Source organism: Lacerta agilis, chromosome 7, assembly GCF_009819535.1.
Source record: "Lacerta agilis isolate rLacAgi1 chromosome 7, rLacAgi1.pri, whole genome shotgun sequence".
Lineage (NCBI taxonomy): Eukaryota > Metazoa > Chordata > Lepidosauria > Squamata > Lacertidae > Lacerta > Lacerta agilis.
Window position 1 is genome coordinate 38,806,669 of NC_046318.1, and position 23,442 is coordinate 38,830,110.

The following is a 23,442-nucleotide window of genomic DNA, read 5'->3' on the forward strand; positions in this document are numbered from 1 at the left end:
GTATAGCCATTTTTCTGTCTTCTTATAATACATTAATCTTTAACATTGCCAAAGATGATAACAGAACTTTATCTACCATCTCAAACAGCTGACCTACATTTGGGGGGGGGGTGTCTGCTCTTGTCAGCAATTGCTAACAAAATGGAAATACAATTTGATTTGTGCTTATATGACTGAACTTGTCAAATGAAGTGGAACATTCCATTCTTTTACTTCATACAGATTAAACTGTATTTCATTTTAGGAAGGCATCATAGCAGGTTATCTTACAAGCACTTTATATTGTCCTAGTGACAAACAAACTGTAGGAACAAACCAGTACTTAACATGCACTACTGTACTTATATACTTGAAATAGAATCACAAAAGGTCATGCTAGAAGAATTGGTAAATAGACTTGTTTGGTAACAGGGGTTGTGGAGAGCTACAATGGTCATGGAATGGTTCAGTTCTCACCCTGGTTGATAATCATTGAGTGTTTTGAGCATGGGCGTCACCAGGATTTATGTTGGGGGGCAGGCTTCATGTTAGCTTAGATTTCTGCCTACAAATGGGTATGGTGCAATCAGAAGTTTTGCACAAAGATTAGGAAATTAGTATTGTAAGAATCATCAAGGGTTTTGCTTACTAAAAGTGGGATATAAACTCTTGCACAAGTTTGTGATTGAGATGTACATACATTGACAGTGAAATCCTTTTAAGAATTTGACTGTATTATAAAGGATAGAAGAGACTGTCTGTGGCCTGGAACTTTTAGGATGAAACAACAAAAATTATCTAAAACAGAAACAGATGCAAAAATTTATGGATACCATTTTCAAGCCCAACAGTATATCCTGTGATTTCTGCATTAGCACTGCACTAAAACTTCCCTTATGTAGAGATCAAGTATCAGAATACTTTTGCTCAATACTCTGCTACTTTATACTTGTACACACATACCTAGATATTTGGGACAAATTACAGGTCCTGGGACAACAAAGGTTCTATTGTAAAGGTTTTTAAAATAGAATTCTGGTTTAATTTACATCATAACAAATGCTGTCCAGCAGAGGGCTGTATATGAACATATATTGAGCAGTTCCCGGATGACATTAAACAAGGTGGCTCTCAAAACTGACTTAATTTGCAGAGTAATTCACTGCATCCTGTTTCTTTCTCTTGATATTTATTGTTTTTATACCACACAATCTATGAAATCAAGCAATGTCCTACAAAAGGTGCAATATTGTGCTTTTGTATGTGTGTGCTATTGCAGTGTAAACATATGCTTGTTTACTAGGGCTGTGAAGTCAGGATGCACAATTTATGTCTAGGAATCCTCCATTTCCAAAGTATGCCCTGGGTCACCTGGCAGTAGCTCCACATCACATCCTGACCCTTCTCTGCTTGGGATAGGAATGGGAAAACTCAAGAAAAGTGCAATGAGAAGTGAGGGCTAGGGAAAGTGATCAATAGTTTATCTTGTTCCCTCCCATTGGAGTTAATGGGAAGGGAATTATGTCTTGCCCTGGCATAGATTTCTATTGTGTTTGTGGGTGTGTCTGCAGTCGGAAGCAGTGTTCAGGTGGAAATCTGGACTTGTGGCAACCCATGTCGGGTTCGTCAAAAGCGTCAGTTTGGGGCAAAACTAAAAAAAAAGCTTTGCCAACAAAAGCTCAACAACTTTTGTGTCCAGATTTTCACATTTTTAAATATTGCAACCCTAAATTAAATCAATCTGAATTATGCATCTGTTAACATAAAAAAGAGATGCAAGATCAAATAACTATTGTTAGTAAGGAAATGTGATTGTATTTGTTATGTATTGAAGTTCTCACGCTAGGCCACTAGGGGTGTTGTGTATATAGTTTCACTCTGCCTGCCGTGGCTGCAGTTCTCACTCAGGTCCACACATGCAAATGAAGGATTGAGACTGCCGCTCACGGATTGGGTAGTTAGAGAGAGAGTTGCTACTGTTGCATGTTACTGAGTACTATATATGCAGGATGGCTCAGCCCTTCAGTTCAGTTCTGTTCCAGCCTGAGAATAAAGAGAGTTGCTTGGAGAATCACTGTGTTGTCTGCTATGTCCACCCACTATTTAATAGTATTTATTTGGATAAGATTTTAGCTCATTGTTTCACTGCTCTCAACAGGAATTTAGTTATAGTTTCTGTAACAATGTCATTTATGTCAGACGAAGAAAAACAAAATATGGAGATGATTTTCAGTGTAGGTATGTTCCTACTGGTGCTTCCCACACATCACCCACCACAGCCCCTCCCTATGTTGGAGAATTTGGGCAGAACTTCACTAGCGGAGTAGCTTGGCCCATTTAACCTTTTCATAGCAAATGAGGCTTTTCTTCAGGCATTTTTGGGGTGGAGCTGGTGGTAGACTTGTACATCAGAAGCCTTCTGATCCGTCCTAGCACTCTTCAGTGATGAACTGTGTGTTTAGGATCACACACGTAAGCCATAAATCTTTAAGGAATTATATTGTATTAGCATACAATATATACGAACTCAGTCAGCTTTTAAACAAATAAGAATAAATTTTATCCCATTTTGATTCCTATGGAAACATTTTCTCTCTTTTCCACAGACATAGAATTTGGGAGGATTCACACATTTTTCCAAGTTTTGAATAGCAGCTATGATTCCATTATTTGTCTGAAGTCTCACAATATTAGGTATTCAGCAGTGCAGAGAGGAAGATAAAAATATAGTCATTGTTTTGCAAAGAATTATAGGATCTATCACTTGGGAACAACTACCTGAACCAAATGCATTCATTTTTTACAGCAAACTGAAATAAATGAGTTGTTTATATTAGATACATGATATAAAACCAATGCAATATGTTAGAAAAGAGTTATTATAAAAACTGCTGCATGAAAATGCCAGGGGAACTTCATTTGACCTTCACTGGTTTCTTAGGTCCCCGAGATATGCAAGATAATTTCGTTTGACATTTATTTAATGACCAGCTTTGATATGCAACATTCACTTGGCCAATGGGTTATAAATTGCTTTTGGAACAGTTGTGGGAATTTACTTTTGTTAAGAGGCATACACAATTGAAATTGAAGATAATATATTCATTACTAGAAACTCAAGATCATAAAGCTACAGACAGATAGAAAGCAACATTTTCATCTCAATGCCTTTGGGGAAGAAAAAATAACAAGGAAATGTCTTTGTCACTATTGCAGACTATAGTTTCATCATTCTTTAAAAGGAACTGCAGTCAATTACTCCACTCAAGCTCTTTCTCCATCTCCTCCTACTACTTCAGGAACTGAGAGGAAGGCATCAGAATGCTGCTGGAAGGAGATAAAGAAGTTCTCATTCAGGTCAAAGCTGCAAGATGCAGCAAAAGAGCAAGAGAAATTAATGTGTTATGCCATCTTACAAATGATGCTTGTCTGGAGGGTTATGATTAATTTATAACCATTTGCCTTGTTAAAAACACATGTCACATGTAAATGCATAGAGAAGAGAGATAATAACAAGGCTGCAGTTCTTTAATCATAAATACTGTGATCTGGATTCTTTTCTAATTTCCACAGTGATAGTGGTAGAAAGGAGGAAGAGGGACAGATCTTGGATTACAATAGTTTAAAGATCTTTAGGAGTGGTGCATGCTAAGCTTTTTCTTTTTAGCTTCCCAGACTAATGTACCTCAAATCATGTGTGTAGACTGCATTATAACAAGATAACAGAGTGCATCTGTTTAATCAATTTGCACAAGTTATTCTGGATGTGGTATTTGGTCTTCTGCAGAATTCTGAATAGTATGTCAAGGACTGGAAGGAGGGATAAACCACAGGGAGAGGGTACAACGGGTAGACAAAGCATCTAGGATATGGATGCAGGATTTCAAACATACCCTCTAATCCGCAGAAGTCCTGCCCAACAGCTATGCTGTACAATTTGGTTGGCACTGTCTGCTTCTCAGGGCTTCAGGCTAGACGAGCTCAAACAAAGCTGTTGGGCAGGACTACTGAGGATTAGAGGGTATTCTTGAAATCCTGCTTTTGTATCCTTAAATTGCCTTGCCTACCAACAGTGCTGTGTATGTGTCTCAACTGTGTAAGATCTTCTTCATTTGGTCAATTCTATTGCCTCTTTCCCTCCACATGATTGTCTTAGGCACATGTGAACCTACAACTGTACCATAGGAAACACCAAAAGTAAGAGCCAAAGTAGATGGTAAATTAAATACATCTTTGCATTTAATGCGCAGGATTTTGTTTTTTACTGCAAATAGGAGCAGGTGTGTATGGAGAGGGACTGTAATACAGTGGTGCCTTGCAAGGCGAAATTAATTCATTCCACGAGTGTTGTCATATAGCAGAAATTTCGTCTTGTGAAGCACGGTCGGAGGAAGCGTGGTTTTACAAAAAAAAAAAAATCGCAAAACGTTTTCATTTTGCAAGTCACGGCCATAGGAAAATTTGTCTTGCGAGTCACCCTTTCATTAGCAAATGCCTTTCGTCTAGCGAGTTTTTCGTCTTGCGAGGTACCACTGTAATTTCTTCCCTGCTGCAGTCCTGCCAAAAATCTCTCCAATGATGCTTGTATTTGCCTTGGGAGGAAATCGCCTGCTGGCATCCCCCATCCAGTTAATATAATTTAAATATTAGATTACTGCAATGTGTTATACATGGGGCTGCCACTGAAGAAGGTTCAGAAATTTCAGTTGGTGCATAATTCAGTAACCAGGTTGTTCACTAGGACAAGATGGTTTGAGCATATAACACCAATCCTGGCCTGACTGCACTGGCTGTCAATTAGTTTCTGAGACCAATTCAAAGTGCTGGTTTTGACCTATAAAGCCTTAAATAGCTCAGGATCGCAATACCTCAAGGACTGCCTCTCCTAAAATGAACCAACCAAGACCCTGCAACCATCACCAGAGACCCATCTTATTGTTTTTTTATTATTATTTATCAAAAATTTATTGGTTTTCCACATTACAAAGAACAAATACAACTAAAACAACAACAACAAATAATAACAATCATACAAAGAAAAACAAATACTACAAAAACATCAACAAAATAAAAGAAAACAAATACAAACCTCAAACACTGGAACACACCAACTGTTAATTTTAATCTTGTTCCAAATCTTATTAGGGGGACTTCCCCCGTTCTCTCTCCTGCGTTCAATTCTAATTTACTTTAGTAACTTTCCTAGTTATTTTAACTTTACATTCACCATCATTCTTATTCTTCATCTCCACATCTTATATCATTCAAATTCTAAATATAACAAAAAAATCCCATCTCCTGTTGCAAATCTTAACTTCTTATAGCCTTTTCTTTTCTTAGTTCCATAAAACAGCTGCTCTTATTACTTCTAATTCGTACCTTGTAAATTGTTAAACCAGTACAATACCATAAAAAGCCTAAGTATTTCTTCTCCAAACCAAATCAATTTTTACTCTCTGACGTCGGGGTACCATGATAAGCCTTCCTGTTTAATCATATATATTCTTTCACCCTACCCCCCTTCTTTCCATTTTCTCTCCTCCTATCACAATCACCCACCAGGCCTCCCCCCAACCTTTTCCCAAACCCTTATCCAGAATGTCATCTTTGCCTTTATATCCAAAACCCAAAACATTGTCCCAAAGGAGCTTTGCTGAATTCTTCAAAGGACGTGATACATCACCACCAAGCATCTCCAGTTCAGTCTTCAAATCAGATTGTAATGGTAATTTCCAAAATTGTTGTTCCTGCATTTCTGGGCTCCCACCCCAGAAAGCCGTTATAGCGTCACCATAAACAATCCCGGACCTCTCACGTCGACAGGATTTTCCTTCATCTTGGAGTTGCATCTTCTCTACTTCAGATGAAATCTCCAAACATCGCTCTCTAATTGTTTCTTTAAGTTCCTTGGCAAAGTTCTTAAAAGCAGTTTGGATCTCAACAATCTCAGCAAAACTTTCTGTGACATTCTGTTGCAAAAGTTCTAGTTTAAGAAGAATTGTCCTTTGTCCTAAAGTCATCTCTGGGTCTAGTGTCATCGTAAAAGCGAAACCAAAAAGGGGCAGAAGTAGGCAGGAAATAACAAAGTTCAGTACTTTTCCATCTTCAAATCTCAAATTACAGCCGCCATTTCCCCCTGATCAGAGTGCAAAAATTTCTTCACCTTGTAATCCACAGTCTCTCAGAAGAAAAACCTCAAAAATTCTCAGCTCTACCCCTTCCAGGGGTTTTCTTAGTAGATCAAATACAAAGTCTGCAAAAACATTGTGTCAGTCAAAAGTAGCAACAGCCAGAAGCAATGTTACTGTTCTCCTATCGCAAGGGGGAGAAACGGACTTCCTCTTTAACGTTTCTCCCCTAAAGCCAATTAAGTTAATTTAGACGTCCAATTGAACTCCGTACTTACAGCTTACGGGTTTCTTCTTATTTTCAAGCCAAAAGAAGAAGAACGGGGTGCTCAAATACCGCCGGCGGCCGCCGCTTGGTTTCCCGGTTGGGGCCAGCCTCCACAGCCCCGCGCCGTTACCCATTCACTCGAGCCTCCCTTTTACAAGGGAAGCCCGAGAATGGAGCGGCGCAATGGCTGAGGCCCATCTTATTGTTCCTTCTCCACATGAGGTCCAGAGGGTGGCAACATGAAAATGGGCTTTTTCTGCAGTGGCTCCCTGTTTGTGGAACACTCTCCCCAGGGGAGGTTCACTTGGCACCATTATTATATATCGAGGTGACAGGCAGAAACTTTCCTCTACAACTAGGCCTTTGGCCTTTAACTATGTGGCCTTTTAGAAGTGGATGGGCTGCATTCAGTGCATTTTTCCTCACTTGGTTTTAATGTTTCTGTGTGGATCTTTGTTTGTTTGTTTGTAAGACACTCTGGGTTGCCTTGGACAAGATAAAGCAACTAATAAATTTAATAAATAATATTTTTAAAACAAACAGTAGGTTAAATGCAAAGATGCATTTAACATCAGATCTAGTTTAGCTCTAAGTAGCCATTTGCACAGCAGTATGCTTTGAAATGGCTGCAGTTCTGGGAAAGGCTGACCGAAATAACTAGTTCAGATGATATGCCCCTTCAAATGATTTATTTCTGGATATTATTCTTGTGAGGAGCACAAACTGGAACAAATTGTTAAAGGCTGTGTCTGTACTTGTGACAGAGTCACTAATTTACCAGTACAGCTTGTGATGTAGCGCTGAGATTGTCAATGGGGAACTTACTATTTCTCACCCTTCTTCAGAGGGTTACTGTAAAATGAGGCAGATCCATGTATGAATCTGAGTACTCTTTAGCAAAGATGGGATGAGATTGATGCTAGCATGTTGGTAATAATACTATTGTGCTGCAGTCTGGTACATTGGCACCAGTGTTTGGAACCATGACATAAATCTCCAAGGATGCATTGCCAATAAACACCCATTTATCCACTCAAATGAAGACTAGAAACGGTTTTGTGAAAGGAAGGAAGGAAGAAAACAGAAAAACTTGGGAGACCCCAAGCTTTGTGCTGTAGGCCAGGCACATGCAGAAAGCTGGCATTGCTTTCAACTCAAAAGTGTCTGGCAACAGTGAAGAGAAAATGGGCACATCATTTCAACACTGCTGTAGATCTGCTAATTAAAAAGAAGTGCACAACTGATGTCAATATAGCTGCCCAAAGTTAATCCATTTTAACAACATAGAGAGTGTTTTAACACTCAACCTTTTGCAGCATGTCAGCTGAATGGATCAGAACTTGGCAGGCACTGCTAGAACCTAATTTGCTGCAATGATTAATGTTTTCTTCTACTTTGCTCTTTTATATTTGGTGTAGGCCTATACCTGTGAATGTATCATAAACCAGAGCTTACCTGTCATAAACCAGAGCTTAGCAGTATTCATTCTTCAAAAATCCAGTAATCACAGGAATTGGCAGCCCAATCCTCTCGCTCTTTAGCTGTAATGAGGCAAATAGCAGTGTATTAGCTGACTCCCTTCTTCCAGATATATAAAAAATTCACACAGATAGCAAAATCCTACATAATACATTGTAGTTGTGCAGCCATATTTCCTTGCAGTTTGGGAACTGCAACTGGACAATAAAATATTGCAATTGGACAATAAAATATGGTCCATGCAATCCTGAAAATGCCACACACCAATGTAAGTAAGTAAGTAAGTAAGTAAGTAAATACCTGAGACCTCGGCAGTTAATTGTGCACTTAAATCATACTGGTTGTATCAACAGGTGTTGCTCAGCTGATGGTGTAGCTTCCATTAGCAAAATGGGGAAGAAAGTCATTTTCAGCTATTTCCTCATCCACCCATCCAGAGCAGATTTAGGGTGGTACAGGGGCTGCAGCAGGGAGAATTAATTGCCAAAAATCGTTTACCATCATGTTCTGTTGACAGAAGCCTTACCACCAGACAAGCAACACTATTGGACACATCCCTATCCTAAATCTGCCTAAAATCTCTATCTTTACTCTCAGGTACCCATTATGTTTGGGTACTTTTGATTTAATAAAGATTGTCTTTTCTTTCTTTCATTGCAATTTTATTCTTTGGCTTTTGAGGGATGCCTGAGAACTCATTTGAAACAAAAGGCAAATTATAAATCTTCAAATTAATAGGAATGGATATTTTCATCTTGCTTTGTATCGGGGAATTTCAGAATGACTGTTTTGCTGTTTTGCTAATAATTACTAAGCTTCTGAAGCTTTGTACACTGCACTTTTTTTTAAGGGCAAAAAACCACAACGCTTTATTGATGTCATCCTTATAATCTGACCTTTCCTTGGTCTTGGTTCAAACAAAGTGGTACTACAAACTGTTACGGCCTTTTTCTGAAACAGGTAAACATGATTATTCAAATTCTTGTGGGCTTGATTTTCTCAAGGGTTTTTCAAGAATCCACATAGAATACTTGAAGACCCCATTATTACCGTATTTTTCTGTCTATAAGATGCACCCTATTTTGGGGGACCCAGGTTTAAGAAAATGGGGAAGATGTATCTGTGTATAAGATGCCCCCTAATTTTTGACATTTTTAAAGGGGGAAAACCTAGTCTGGTGTTGTGTATTGATTCAAGGGTTATCATATCTGTATTACTATTGTCTGTATTCGCATTAGGGGAAAGTAACTGCCTTCCTGTTCCAGAAGGAACAGCTACTATTGGTTCATTCAAGTTGCTGCATTTGGATCCTCAGTCTTATTGGTTCCCACCAAAAGGCAGCTTTGTGATTGCTTGAGATTGTTCCCTCCAAAATGTATCCTTTCTAGCCAGTCTTCTGTCCCTATAAATGTAGCTTCCCTCTCCTCAGTTCCCCAGTCTTGTTTGCCTGAATAAAGAGTGTTACATGAAGAAGCTGTCTCCTGCCTGCTATGTCAGAGAGCTGAAATCACTTGCTGAATCACTATCCCCACGCTACAACACTTATACATAGAAAAATACTGTACTTTTTATTGGAAGCCTGTTTTCAGTCTTTATGAAGAAAAGTGGGCTAACAGTTTCTCAAGTAGATGAATAAATAGATCAGTGCATATGAGGAATCTATGACTGAATAACTGCTGTCATTCTCCTGAGTTGCCTTTGCTGGCCAGACTTGGAAAACACTTTTTTTTAAAAAACACATTGCATTTCATTGTCAAGCACAGATGAGTAGAATATTCAATAGAAGGGTAGCATATGTTAGAGGACTATATTGCTACAAAAAAAATGCCCTTGAGCAGAGAAATAATTTTTAAAAGTTTGAAGGGGGGAAAGAAAAATTGTTCTGGATATGCAATGTTGCTGGCACAGAATAAAAAACATCTCCACCTGGTTACTGTAATGGAAAATGAGAGATAATGCCAAAGCATGACAAGATGTGTTTTTCTCTGACATGTGCCTGGGAGGAAAAGGATAAAATTGCATGCTATAAATAATGTCTCTGAAGTGAGTGCAAAGTAGTTAATCCTGCCTATATTTCATCTTTAACCGACCTTGGAATAGTCTATGCAAACTAATTAATCTGAGCAGTTAAGAAAAGCTAAATCTTGAAGGCATGTGATGCCTCAGTAAAATACTATTGGATTCTGCTATTGTACAGAATGAATGTTGACTCCTAGTTTGGCTATTGCTTAATTCAGTGAGCTGTTGATAGAATATGACATTCTTTTTTATTCAGTTGTTTATTACAAATTTCCGTGTCGCTCTTGGCAGAAAACAACCTTACTGACATACCTTCCCTGAAGACTTTCAACCTGTAGGCCTGACTTGATCTTGAGGTCAAGAAGCCTTTGGTATTTTGCCCAATGCCTCAAAACAAGTCATTCCACACTTGTAAGTCTTATTGCCAAATGCCAATAGGGACACTATCAATGGAGAGGACTGTAACTGAAGGAGCACTTGAGCATATATATTTTAGCCTTGGCCACTTGTTCATACCATGCACTCTTATACCAAAGTTCCCATTTGTGTGCTCTAAATTCATTAAACCTGAGGAGGGACCAATGTCGCTGCACAGTGTACACCTGGCTGGGTCTATTTTACATCTAGTGGTGTGATGTGATTAGCTGCAGTTACTCAGAATTCCATCCTCCATTGTGAGTGTGGATATAAAGGAGATGGGGAAGTCATTTTTATGTCTAAAGGAGCTTTTAAATTTACTCCACCTCTTCTGCAGGCATATGGTAAGATTCACCTAATGAGCCCTGTCAGCATAATCCCTGCACATGGACTTCTGCTTGTGCAATGGAGCTTTCTTCCTCTCATCCCTCTGCATGCCCCCCCCCTTTGGCTTGGCAGGCGGCGGTGGGGGGAGTGTTGTGAGAGCTCTCCAAACACCACATGGAGGGAGGAGAAGAGTGTTCCATCTGGCAACCTGAAATGCTCGCCAGAATTTTATGGAATTCAAACTGAAAATTGAAAATTTTAAAGAATTCAAATTGCAATACAATAACACACAATAAAAGAAATAAAAGAAGCAATTAAAATACAAAAAAATCATACAGCATCTAGCACAGTAGACTGCAGTTGCTACAACAGAAAGGGGGGGAACCATTAAGTGGTCTGCCAAAATCCTCTGCAATTTTGAAGTGGTCCTTGAGGAGAAAGTTTTGGAATCGCTATCCTAGACGTTTGACATTTTGTTATTTGACTCCTAATGTTAAGAAATATTTTATTGTTGAATCCTCCTTCCTTTAATATCACTTATTACTAAACAACACAGGAAAGACAAAACACCAGGACTAAAAATTGTCTTCTAGATGTACCCTGCAGTCATGACCAAAGTTGCTAAATCAAGGCCCACCTTGGAGACCAAAACCAAAATCAGCAACAATGGGGCCAGCAGGTTCCAGAATATTAGCAGTACTTATTATACCAAAGGCACCATGTTGGCTAAATCTGTTTTAGGGCGTTTTGTGAAATTAAAATGAAAGGACACTCCTGGAGCCTGTTGTCTGGTGTGGGTGGGGAGGAAGGAAGGTGTCAGTGCAATGGTGGGCTTTGCCTTACTGTTGATAGCTCCTAACAATGATTCACCCCTAAGCCTATATTGAAGGGGGGTGGGATCTGCCCTCTTCTCAACTCTATACATTTCTGTAAATATGACAGGGTGATCAAGAAGTGACAAGTCAAAGTGGAATGTCAAAAGCAGGTGTAAAAAGATGCAAAACCACACACAAAAATGAGAAAGATACTGTTGCTCATCATTCTTAGCAGCTGTCCTCATTTTCATAAGGAGCCAAAAAGAAACCCACAACAGTGAGTCATCTCACATTTGCATCCTTAGCAGTGAAGGATGATAATTTATAGAATTACCGACTTCCGGCGGCGACGCAATCGCCGGGTGGTCGAGGGCTGCTTCGGGTCCGAAGCGCCCTGTCCATCCCGGGGGTTAGGAGCCGCGCTACCACAGCGCGCGGCTCCGGTTGGGGTGCGGGAAGAGCGTCCCGCACCCTGGGCTCCCCGGCTGCGCCCGCGGAGGCTCCGAACCCTTCCCTTGCCCCCCCTGTAAAGGGGGAGTGGGGGTGAAGGGACAACGGAGCCGGGCTTACGGGGACATGCCCCAACCGGGATGTAAATGCGGCGGCAAAGCCCGCGGTGAGCGTCTAAGTTCTACCTGTGAAGAATGGAGCTAAAGGAACCCGGTGGTCGTGAGTAAATAATCTTGGCAGAAATCGCGTTTTTGGAACGATCCGGGGGGAAGGAGAAAGGCAGCCTGCCTCCCTCCCTTCGAGCCTAAGAAATTAACCAATTTGAGGGATTGCTGCCACAGAACTGGTTACAAAGTATTTAAAATCGATACATGAGACTGGCAAATTTTTTTCTTGGGAAGCTAATTAGCGGAAAATATCTCCATATAAAGTTGCAGTGTTTGCGCTCCAGCTAAGGAAAATGGCGACGAACAAAGAGACAGGGGAAGAAATATGATACCCATTTCCTCCTCCTCTGCCAGTATGTTGGGTTTCGTCCTTGAACTGGTATTGAACTCTGGACTAACAGATGAACAAAGGCTCACTGCCCTGAATGTGGAATTACTTTATAGAAAAGTCAAAGTCTTGTGTGGGGGTCTGAAATGGAACCAACTGCCCACAGAGGAGGCTTATAAAACTTTTGACACTTTGGAAGAAAGTCTTGCCAAAGAGCTGAGAGGGTGGATGGAAAGATGGAAAGAAATGAGTGAGCTACTTCGGAGAAGAAATTCGCTCTTTGGGGGTGGCAGCCCCAAGGCGATGTCAAGATTTGTTATATCCAGTCCCCGAGGTGTGAGCTCGGGGGCCAGGGACAGAGAATTAAGGTATTTACAAGAAGAAAAGGAATGTTACAAAGAACCGGAGAAGCTGAGAGAGGAAGAGATGGATACCTCGGAGCTCGTGGCAAGGAGAGTTTTGGACTGTGCCCGGATCTGTGGACGTTTGGAGAGGGAAGCTGCAAGGAAGTTCAGTGCTGATGCCATCAGGAGAAGAATAATGGACAGAGGGGGTGTGGGGTGAAGCATTAAGTAAAATCTAAAGCAATCTGTCATGGTATTTTGAAATCGGAGGGTGAACACTGTCAACAATAGTTTGTTTTATTATTTGTTTGAACATGAAAGGAGATATTTCAAGTTTTTATGTTATAAGCAGCAGTTTAAAGGATAGAAGAGATAGATTTGATGAGGATGATTTATGAGGATTTATGAGGATGTAGTATAAATAAAGTCAATTTAAGTGGTTAAAGTTTATAGATTAAGATGATTAAGATTAAGATGAAGATTAAGATGAATGTTTTACTTTATATATATAATTAAGTTTAATTTTTTAAATGAAGAGGTTAAAAAGTAGATTGTGGATATAAACTCGAAGGTGAAAAGGCAGGGGAAGTCAACTGTCAAGATGGGAAAAAGAAATTTTTTTTTTTTTTTGAGATGTCTAATTAAGAAGAAAAATCATGGCAATTTTTGTATTAGATGTGTAATTGTATTTGTTTTGTATGTGTATAAATGTAGGTGTGGTTAAGGTTGTATGTTGTTATAAGTAAAAATGTCAATAAATTCTTATAAAAAAAAAAAGATAATTTATAGAATTACCATTTTGCATTCTGCATATTGAATATGGAACAACTTCCAGTCACTAGTTCCAGTCCTTCTTCTGTTCTCACATATTAAAGTGGATTACAATCTCCACTATATGTGTAAACATGTGTTCAAAGGATAACTGAATTCCACTTTTTCTTATCCTTTAAGTTAAATTTTACAAAGAGAATAGCTTAATCACATTAAAGGGAAATTAACTGTGATCAACTTCCATCAGGTTATATTGTAGTAAGGACACCTACAACTTGATCCTATGCATGCTCAGTGAGGAAGACATAGGTCAGACTCTACCTTCAATAGTGCTTATTCTCAAGTGTTCATAGGATTGAAGCTTTCGTGGGTAAAACAGATTTATGGGGAAAGTAATCATTTGGTTTGACTATTAAGAAGTCTGTAGTGCTATACCCTACCCAATGACGGGAAGAAGGACCCATGACCTACAATGGGAGATACAAGATGCTGCAAAAATTATGTGCTTACTTTTGATACAATGCGCATACACTAGAAACATGTACCGGTAGTCTTTACTTCTCAGTTGGGTGGAGTATAAATAAATTAGTATTATTATTATTATTAGTATTATTATTATTATTATGAACTTATCTGATTATCTGTTTGATGAATGGCCATTAATGTTGTACATTTTCCCATGAATTAAAAAGGAAAGAATAACTCAAATTTGTTCATGAAGGTCAGCGTTGCCAGCTTTACAAGTGAAGATGTACTGTTTGTACTATTTGTTTCAGCTGTTGAATGGTTAGCCAAGTAGATAGTCTATGACAGGTGCCCCTTTGAGTTTGGTGCCCAGGCATCAGCATGGTTCATCTATTCCTAAATCTGGCCCTGAACATCTTGTCTTGCTCCTTCAAGCAGAAAGCTGATAGGGGACAATTATCCCCACAATATCTGAACATCATGAGGAAAACTCCTGGAGTTGTTATGGAAAAGATGACACTTCTTTAATGAAAGTCTGACTCACTCCGTAGGTAAATTCAGAAGCAGAAGGAGACCATTCACACTAAGTTGTACATGGCACCAGTTATTATTGGTATATCCCAGGACAAACAGCTGATGCAGCCACATCCTTAGAAGATACTAACAATAGAAAATCAGCAACCGGGTTAGTTTCATGGCATAGTACATAATAGCCAATGCAACTGAATGTCGTGTTTCTGCTGAAAACATATTATATCTCTCAACAAAGTATGTTTTAATAAAACTTAATATTCTTGTCTGCATGCTTTTGGCTATGCTCCTAATGCATGGAACTTGTTTACGAAAAATCAAATGCATTTTGAAGTAAAGTGAGCGTTTTTGCCAACATTTCCATGGCTTTTTGGCTGTTGTTGTTCTGATGTGGGAAGACCTCTTGGCCACGGGCATAATCTCCCACTTTACATGCAGCTGGCAAGTGAAAACAATATCAGAGCATCTCCGTGACACATGCGGCTTTTATACGGCAACCCTTTATACTTTCCTGCAGTTTCCTTTGAAAATGCTTACACCAACTGTGTCTGTTTCCTTTCATTAAGATTCTGTGTTGTTTGAGCCAAAACAACAGGACAAAGCCCATTAATTCTGTTCAAATTGCTCTGCCCTCCACACACATTGTTTGGCTGGATACCTCTGTCTCTAAATGGAGTTTTATCCACTAGAAACCTATAACATGTTATCAGCTATTAATTGGAATGTTCCTTGGAGTTAAAGGAGATAAAGAGGCTGTTGATAATAGATTGGCCCAACATCACATACATTTTTTAAAAAATCACATTGTCAGTTGCTATTAGATAAGTCAGATCAATTGAGCTGCTGAATTTATTAATATTATGTATGGATCTATCTCCCTTCATTTACCCAGAAGAGATAGCTTCCATAATTATGGTATTTCAGATTAAATTTATTTCAGCTAGTCTTGTCTCATCACCAGAGACACCTATGAGAATAATCACTTCATACACTTCTGTATTTAGATAAATATTTTCTACAGTTTCAGCGATGATTAATTTCTAAGAGCTATGTCAGGCTCCAAGCCAGCATGGAAGCCATGCCCTCTGATGGAAAAACCATGATGGATGTCTTATTCTAAACGGACATTCCATTCTCATCTTCTTGCTCAGTACTTCAGTTTTTGTATTAGAATCATTCATAATGGTAATAATTATCATTCAGGTAATAAAGAAGTTTACATGAAGAGTCATATTTGTGTACAATATAATCACTGATTTGCTTCTTATTTAATTGTTAAGAACATAATATGAACCCTGTTAGATCAGACCAAAGGCCCATCTAGTGAAGCATCCTGCTTTCACAGTGGTCAATGAGATGCCTATGGGAAGCCCTCAAGGATGTCCTGAGGGTAACATCACTTGCCCCACTTGTGAGCCTTATCATACTGCCTCTGGCAGAAGTACTAGAACATATTTATCATGGCTATTAGTCACTGACAGTCGTATCTGTTATGAATTTGCTAAACCCCCTTTAAAGCCAGCAAAGTTGTTGTCTGTCACATCTTGTGGAAGTCAATTCCATAGGTCAACTATGTGCCATGTGAAGAAGTATTTCCTAATTTTTCAACATTCAGCTTCTACTACTATGAGGGAATCTGCAAGGTTGTGGCTCTGGAGACTCATGAAAACTTAATGTTGCTTAAAATAAGGAAAACGCAGGAAAGACATGAAAGACAAGGTGGACTGCTCACAGTAAGGGCAAAATCAGACACTACTTTAACTGCCTCATTAGCTCCCAGGCCTGGATGCTTTAGCTAAGAGGACAATTTTTATCAGGGCCACAGTGCACCGAGTGGGGAGGGAGGCTGAATCTTTCACTCCTAACCTGTAATTTCAATCACACACACACTGAAAGTAATAGCCATTTTAAAAGCTCCCAATGAAGCCAGGCATGGTTGCTAACCACCCAATTAAAGAAAAATACTGTTTGTCCCATCCTGCCTCCCCTCACACATATTTTTTTTCTGAAATAGAAGAAGTTATAGAACAGCACAATCTCTCATACTTAACAAAGGTGTGTTTATGCATGGGTTGCTATGTTTGGAAATAAAAAGACATACAGGTTTCAGTAGACTGGATCTTCCATCAAGTGGGGCATAATAATATATTTTAGTTTTGCCACCTGTGAGTTAAACCAATTCTCTATAACTGAAGGTCTAGGAAATGTTACTGAATGTTGTCTCTCCCTTTGTGTATGTTAATGAGTATGTGTTTTATAGTCTTTTCTCCCTCACCTTCTCAGGCTTTGCCGTTCCTTTAGCTTGTAATAATGCTAGTACCTTCACCACCCAGGTCTGGCCCTCTGTTTTTCTCCAAATAATTTGTGTTGATAAACTCCAGTTCCACTTGACAATTTACCACTGAAAGAGAGAGAGGCTCAGCCTTTCTGAATGACTAGCATGAAAGCAGCACATGAAAGCGATGTATGTCATCAATGAAAGTGGGCCGCCCTGGCATTTTATTTCCTTCTGGCATTAATACAAGTTTCTAAAGAGTTAAATATACTTTATTATATGCTGCAGGCAATGATTGGTACATAAAGATCAGACCACATGGTAAACCCCCCTTCCCAAGAAAAACCCTCCTTCGGGGCTGCACATTTGTTTCTAATTTGGTGGTTAGCAAAAATGCTTCTATTTATGCTTCTCATTAAGGACCATAGTGCTTCAGATCCAGGAAGATGAGGGCTCCTTCCTTCCATTACGTTTTAAGAAAAGCAGTATGGTCTCAGAAATGCATCTCCTTTCTTTCTCTTGCTCTACCCTCCCCACATCTTAGCACACTTATTTTCAAAGCAGCCATCAGTAGCCAGGCTATTAGTGAGGCTGTGAGAAGTGAGTCCTGTTATTCCATTGGTCCTATAAGCAACAATTAACAAGATGGGAAAACAGCCTTTGACAATAGTTTTCCAAACATTATCTTTTACACTATGAACTCATGGCCCAGTTATATACTCCAAGGTACACTATCAGTGACATATAAGAGGTAGCTAAGGACCCCACCACCCCTTTCCCACCAGGAGCTGGTAGAAAAGGCTGTGCCACTTTGCTCCAGTATTAGGGCTTGGCTCTGTGTCCATCATGGGAACCATGTTCCTTTCAAGCTGCAGGTAGCTAAACTGTACTAACCATGGGATTTCTGAACATATTTTCACACCACCTGTTTGACCTCAGACATTGGGGGAAGGATGGAAGAGGAGGCAGGCCCACTGACAAATTATTACACATAGGATTGTATCCAGTGTTAGTTTTACACAGAGTAGACCCATTGAAATTAATAGGCATGACTAGTTTTCCTTGATTATTTTCAATGGTCTACTCTGTGTAGAATTTCATTTGATACAACCCAATATCTAACAGGTTTTCATAGCAGCTTTTTATATCAGTAAGTGCTCCAGACAGAAAACTGTTGTTGTAAGTGGAAGTATAATATTGTTTAGGTGGTGCAGTGGTACTAAGCATGTACATGGCTCTGCCTCACTTGTCTAATGTAGAACGCCATGTTAGCCTCTGTCTAATGGGTGTCATGTGTGGCAAGATTGGTGGCTTTATTGGACATCTAAGACCAGTAGATACAATTACTCCAGAAGAAATTGTATGAATAATGCTAGATTAAAGATATTCTAGGTACTGCATGTACGTATGTCTTCAAACCCTTATTAATAATAGTAGCCTTACATGCATTTGTTTTTCTCTGAGCGGTTATTATTATACTTAAGATTATCTGCATTTTTGTGACTGCATCATGAGAAAAATTAAGGCTGGGAATGTCAGATTATCTGTAAACGGAGGAGTTTCTTGTGATGGAAGGATGCCAGGGATGAAGGAGTCTAAAGCATGCTTGGATCAGATAATCAACATACAGAGAGTGGGAGGTAAGCAACGACCAAATACACTTGGCAAAGAGTTTTACAGAATTTTATCCTCTGACAACTCTTTCTTGCTATTTGGATCTTCAGTTGCTCTACAATATGGTTTTCTGCTTTCTAAAATCAATTACATTGTGTGGTTCTAGGGTGGAGATTGGGAGATGGCATATACTTCTCTCTTTCTCAACTTAGGGATCGGTTGACAGTGGTTTGCAAAAAGAGTTGGTGCTCGCAACGGGCATGGAAAAGAATAAAGAGAGACAACACCCAACACTGGAATGGAAATAGGCCACAGCTTCATTAAATCCCCAAACGGTTTGGCAATAGAAGGCAAGGACCCAAATGATGGATAATGAAATGGGTGGGACAGTGACTGAGGGCAGAGTCCAATGCAGGGAATTATTGCTCTTATCCAGCCTGGGTGGAAGCACTTGCTCTCAACTTACTTTCAAATTTCAAGATAGAAAGTACTGGAACAGAAGAGAGAAGTCCTCACCTTTCCCCAAATCTAGTAGTCAGAGCCCAGCTCTCCCCTTCCCTCCTGAAAAGTAGAAAGCCCCATTGGGGGCTAAGGAGGACATCAACCAGCTGCTCAGGATGGATGAACAGGAGTTGAAAAGAAATGACTCAGCCTTGTTGCCTTGGACCTGGCAACACCTCCTCAGGTGAGACCAGATTCCCCTTCCCAAGTGCAGCACATGCCTGCAAGCTTCCCCCACAGCATAGGGATTTCACAAGTAACCTTGCCACACTTCGCCTTTAAAAGCTTGGCGGGTGGACGTTGAAATCTATTGGGATAGGTCCGTAGTTCCTGTGTAGTCCTGAACTCCTTAGACTCTTGAATTTTAAGCTCTGTTTCTATTCTGCCCAATCAAGACCTTTTGTTGCCTAGTCAAAAGTTTGAAGTTGTTATAACTTGATGCTTGGTGCTGAGCCTGTATCTTGTTTCCAGAATAAAGATCTCTTTCTTACTACCAGGTAAGAGCTTGAGTTGGGAACCAGGGCAGACCCCAGGAAGCAACAGCATTCTGGCATTGTCAACTGACAGCCAACCTCCATCAATAGTGATTCTTGTGTACCGTAGTACTGGTTGCTCCACAGTGCCCTCTGGTGTTACATTTTAATAACACATTATAGTTGTATCTTGGCTCCCGAACGCCTTGGGAGTTGAAAGTTTCAGCTCTCGAACGATTGAAAACTGGACGTGAGTGTTCCGGTTTTCAAACGTTCTTTTGGAAGCCAAATGTCTGATGGGGCTTCCACAGCTTCTGATTGGCTGTAGGAGTGTAGGAGCTTCTTGCAGCCAATCAGAAGCTGTGTTTTGGAAGTCAAACAGACTTCTAGAACAGATTCTGTTCGACTTCTGAGGTACGACTGTATTTTAATAACACATTATTAACATTACCAGCAAAACATAATGTGTCTCTTACATTTTGAAAATTGTTCCTTAACCCTTTCTTAAACGGTTAATAAACCATGAGTGTAGATCCGCCCCTAATATATAGACTTTGAGCCCTGAATACCGTGCTGAAATGGTGCTGAAGACCCCTCAAGCCAAACCATGTATCTTTTCCTCCACTACTGATTCAGCCTACTCAAACTGTATTTCTAGAGTAAAGGTGACCTATGTCCCAAACCCATTCACTCCAGCTATGCCAATTTTTTCACCATGCTGCTGCTGCTGCTGCTGCCTGGTGTTCAAATATTTCTAATATAGATATGGGCCTGGGCTCTCAGAGCACGAGACAAGCCTTCTTAGGAAGGCACAACCATTGCTAGAGGGGGTATACTGTACTAGATTTGTGTGTGTGTTTTGCCTAGTTTTGTTTTTTTTTTTTTTATAAGAATTTATTGGCATTTTTCTATAACAAACATATACCCACACCCACACCTACAATAAACAAGTGCAGAACAAATAAAACAAATACAAACAATGTCAAGCTTTCTTATTGCATCTTTCTAGAAAAAAAAAAAAAAAAAAAAAAAAATTTCTAATTCCATATCTTGACTTTTGACTTCCCCTGCCTTTTCACCTTCGAGTTTGTATCCTTAGTCTATTTAATAACCATTTCTCCTACAAAAAAAAACATTAACTACAATTGTATAATTACATTCAATTATATCTTCAACAGTTGCTAAAAATGCATCATCATAATAATACCTCACCATTTAATCTTCTAAATCCATAAACTTAATCCACTTAAATTCACTTTGCTTATAGTCCACCTCATAAATCTTCTCAAATCATTCACATCTAATCTATCTCTTCTATCCTTAAGGTTGCTGCTAGTAACATAAAAACTTGAAATATCTCCATTCATGTTCAAATAAGAAATATAACAAAAAGTTGTTGACAGTATTCACCCTCCAATTTCAATTTACCATATCAGGCTGCATAAAGTTTTACTTAATGCTTCACCCCACACCCCCTCTGTCCATTATTCTTCTCCTAATGGCATCAGCACTGAACTTCCATATCTCTTCCCTCTCCAAGCGTCCACAGATCCAGGCACAGTCCAAACCTCTCCTTGCCGCGAGTTCAGAGGTGTCCATCTCATCATCTCTCAGCTTCTTCGGTTCTTTGTAACATTCCTTTTCTTCTTGTAAATACCTTAATTCTCTGTCCCTGGCCCCCGAGCTCACACCTCGGGGACTGGATATACGAAATCTTAACGTCGCCTTGGGGCTGCCACCCCCAAAAAGCGAATTTCTTCTCCGAAGTAGCTCATTCATTTCACTCCATCTTTGCATCCATCCTCTCAACTCTTTGGCAAGGCTTTCTTCCAAAGTATCAAAAGTTTTGTAAGCCTCCTCTGTGGGCAATTGGTTCCATTTCAGACCCCCACACAAGACTTTGACTTTTCTATAAAGCAGTTCCACCTTCAAGGCAGTGAGTCTCTGTTCGTCCGTTAGTCCAGAGTTCAGTGCCAGTTCAAGGACGAAACCCAGCATACTGGCAGAGGAGGAGGAAGTGGGTATCATATTTCTACTCCCCTCTTTGTTCGTCGCCATTTTCCTGAACTGGAGCGCAAATACCGCAACTTTAAAAGGAGATATTTTCCTCTAGTTAGCTTCCCAAAAGAAAAGTTTGCCAGTCTCCTGTGTCAATTTTAAATACATTGTAACCAGTTCTGTAGCAGCAATCGGTCAAACTGGTTAGATTCTTGAGCTCGAAGGGAGGGAGGGCAGGCTGCCATTCTCCTTCCCCCCGGATCGTTCCAAAAGCACGATTTCTAATCAAATTCTTTACTCACGACCACCGGGTTCTTTTAGCTCCATTCTTCACAGGTAGAACTTGGACGCTCACCGCGGGCTCTGTCGCCGCATTTGCATCCCGGTTGGGGCATGTCCCCGAAGCCCGGCTCCGTTTGCCCTTCACCCCCACTCCCCCTTTACAGGGGGGGCAAGGGAAGGGTTCAGAGCCTCCGCGGGCGCAGCCGGGGAGCCCAGGGTGCGGGACGCTCTTCCCGCACCCCAACCGGAGCCGCGCGCTGCGGTAGCGCGGCTCCTAACCCCCGGGATGGACAAGGCGCTTCGGACCCGAAGCAGCCTTCGACCACCCGGCGATGGCGTCGCCGCCGGAATGTGTTTTGCCTAGTTTTGTGTATTTAATTTGTATGGGCTCTGGTGCAAAGTATTTATATTTTTATTTATATAATTATTTATAGATCGCCTCAAGGCAGCTTACACAGTATTAAAAAACCACATAGAAAAAGAAACTTACAATAGCTGTGATATTAACAATCCTTTAAAACAGAGGCCAGCTAAAACAAATAAAACAACATAAACATTCCTGCAGGCATAGAAAAGCCATCCATCTTAATAAAGCTCTCTAATAATGAAGGCTTTATTTAAGAGAGGGTGATCCAAAATAAATGAGCTTTTAAAGCCTGCTGAAAAGTTTGCAGCAAGGGGCACAAATGAATTTCTGGACAAACCTGCCCTTCTAAAGACCAATCCATAGATTTGGTCTGCTGTCTCCATTGATGGTGCTGAGAACCAATCACGCTTCTCCCTGACTGCAAGTCTTTTGGGGTTCAGCGGGATCTCCCATTTGGGTATCATGATGAATGTGTTATGGTATCTTCCCTTTTTGGTTCATGCATGAGGTAGGAGACAAGTGAATTGACTTTGTACTGCCTTCCCTATAATTTCTGACATAGCTTCTGAACCGGGGAGTTGAGTGTGTTGAATAATAATAAGAGTTTGGATTTGATATCCCGCTTTTCACTACCCAAAGGAGTCTCAAAGCGGCTAACATTCTCCTTTCCCTTCCTCCCCCACAACAAACACTCTGTGAGGTGAGTGGGGCTGAGAGACTTCAAAGAAGTGTGACTAGCCCAAGGTCACCCAGCAGCTGCATGTGGAGGAGCGGAGACACGAACCCGGTTCCCCAGATTACGAGTCTACCGCTCTTAACCACTACACCACACTGGCTCTCCATTTTGTCCCTCAAAAGATGGGAAGCTGGAAATACTTAACTGAAGTAGCTGTGTGTGAGACAAGGAAGCATTTCATATTTGAACAATTCATATTGATCAAAACATTTCATATTGATCAAAAGCTGAATTCATGCCAATCAGCAATTATAGATCACCTACTTTGTAAAGTGGCAGTTTTGTTGGTGCACAGAAGTCTTTACACATCTAGACATTTTGGTTCCAACAGATATTTCTTAAATTATTAAATTGGATTTCCAGTAATTTGGCAAATGGGTATCACTTAAATTTAGTAGTGGGGTAAGGTTAATACACTTAAGAATTATATTCTGCCATGAATAATATATACTAAATGGTATTTCATTATATATTCATTATATATGTTTTCAAAAGGTTAATGGGACATTTAGGAAATTTATTTGGGGTATTTCTCTGCCTTGTTTTTCCACTTAAGAGAATGCTGCTGCCAGTATCAGAAGGCTGCTTTAGTTTTCCAGGTCTTAATTTCTATCAAAAGGCATATTTGTTAGCATGTACAGAAGGTTGGCAACTTTCTCTTGTGAATTACCCAGCTTGTGTTATTTTATTTTATTTTATTTGTGTAAT

General features: G+C 40.0%; 1 long non-coding RNA gene across 1 annotated transcript in view; it reads right to left on the minus strand.

Annotated features, from left to right (window-relative positions):
* The window catches only part of LOC117049865, an 89,746-nt gene that overhangs the window by 245 nt on the left and 66,059 nt on the right, over positions 1-23,442 (minus strand). The window contains exon 2 of the long non-coding RNA XR_004427025.1: positions 7,831-7,916. This is a non-coding gene — a long non-coding RNA (uncharacterized LOC117049865). The remainder of the gene's footprint in view (positions 1-7,830; positions 7,917-23,442) is intronic.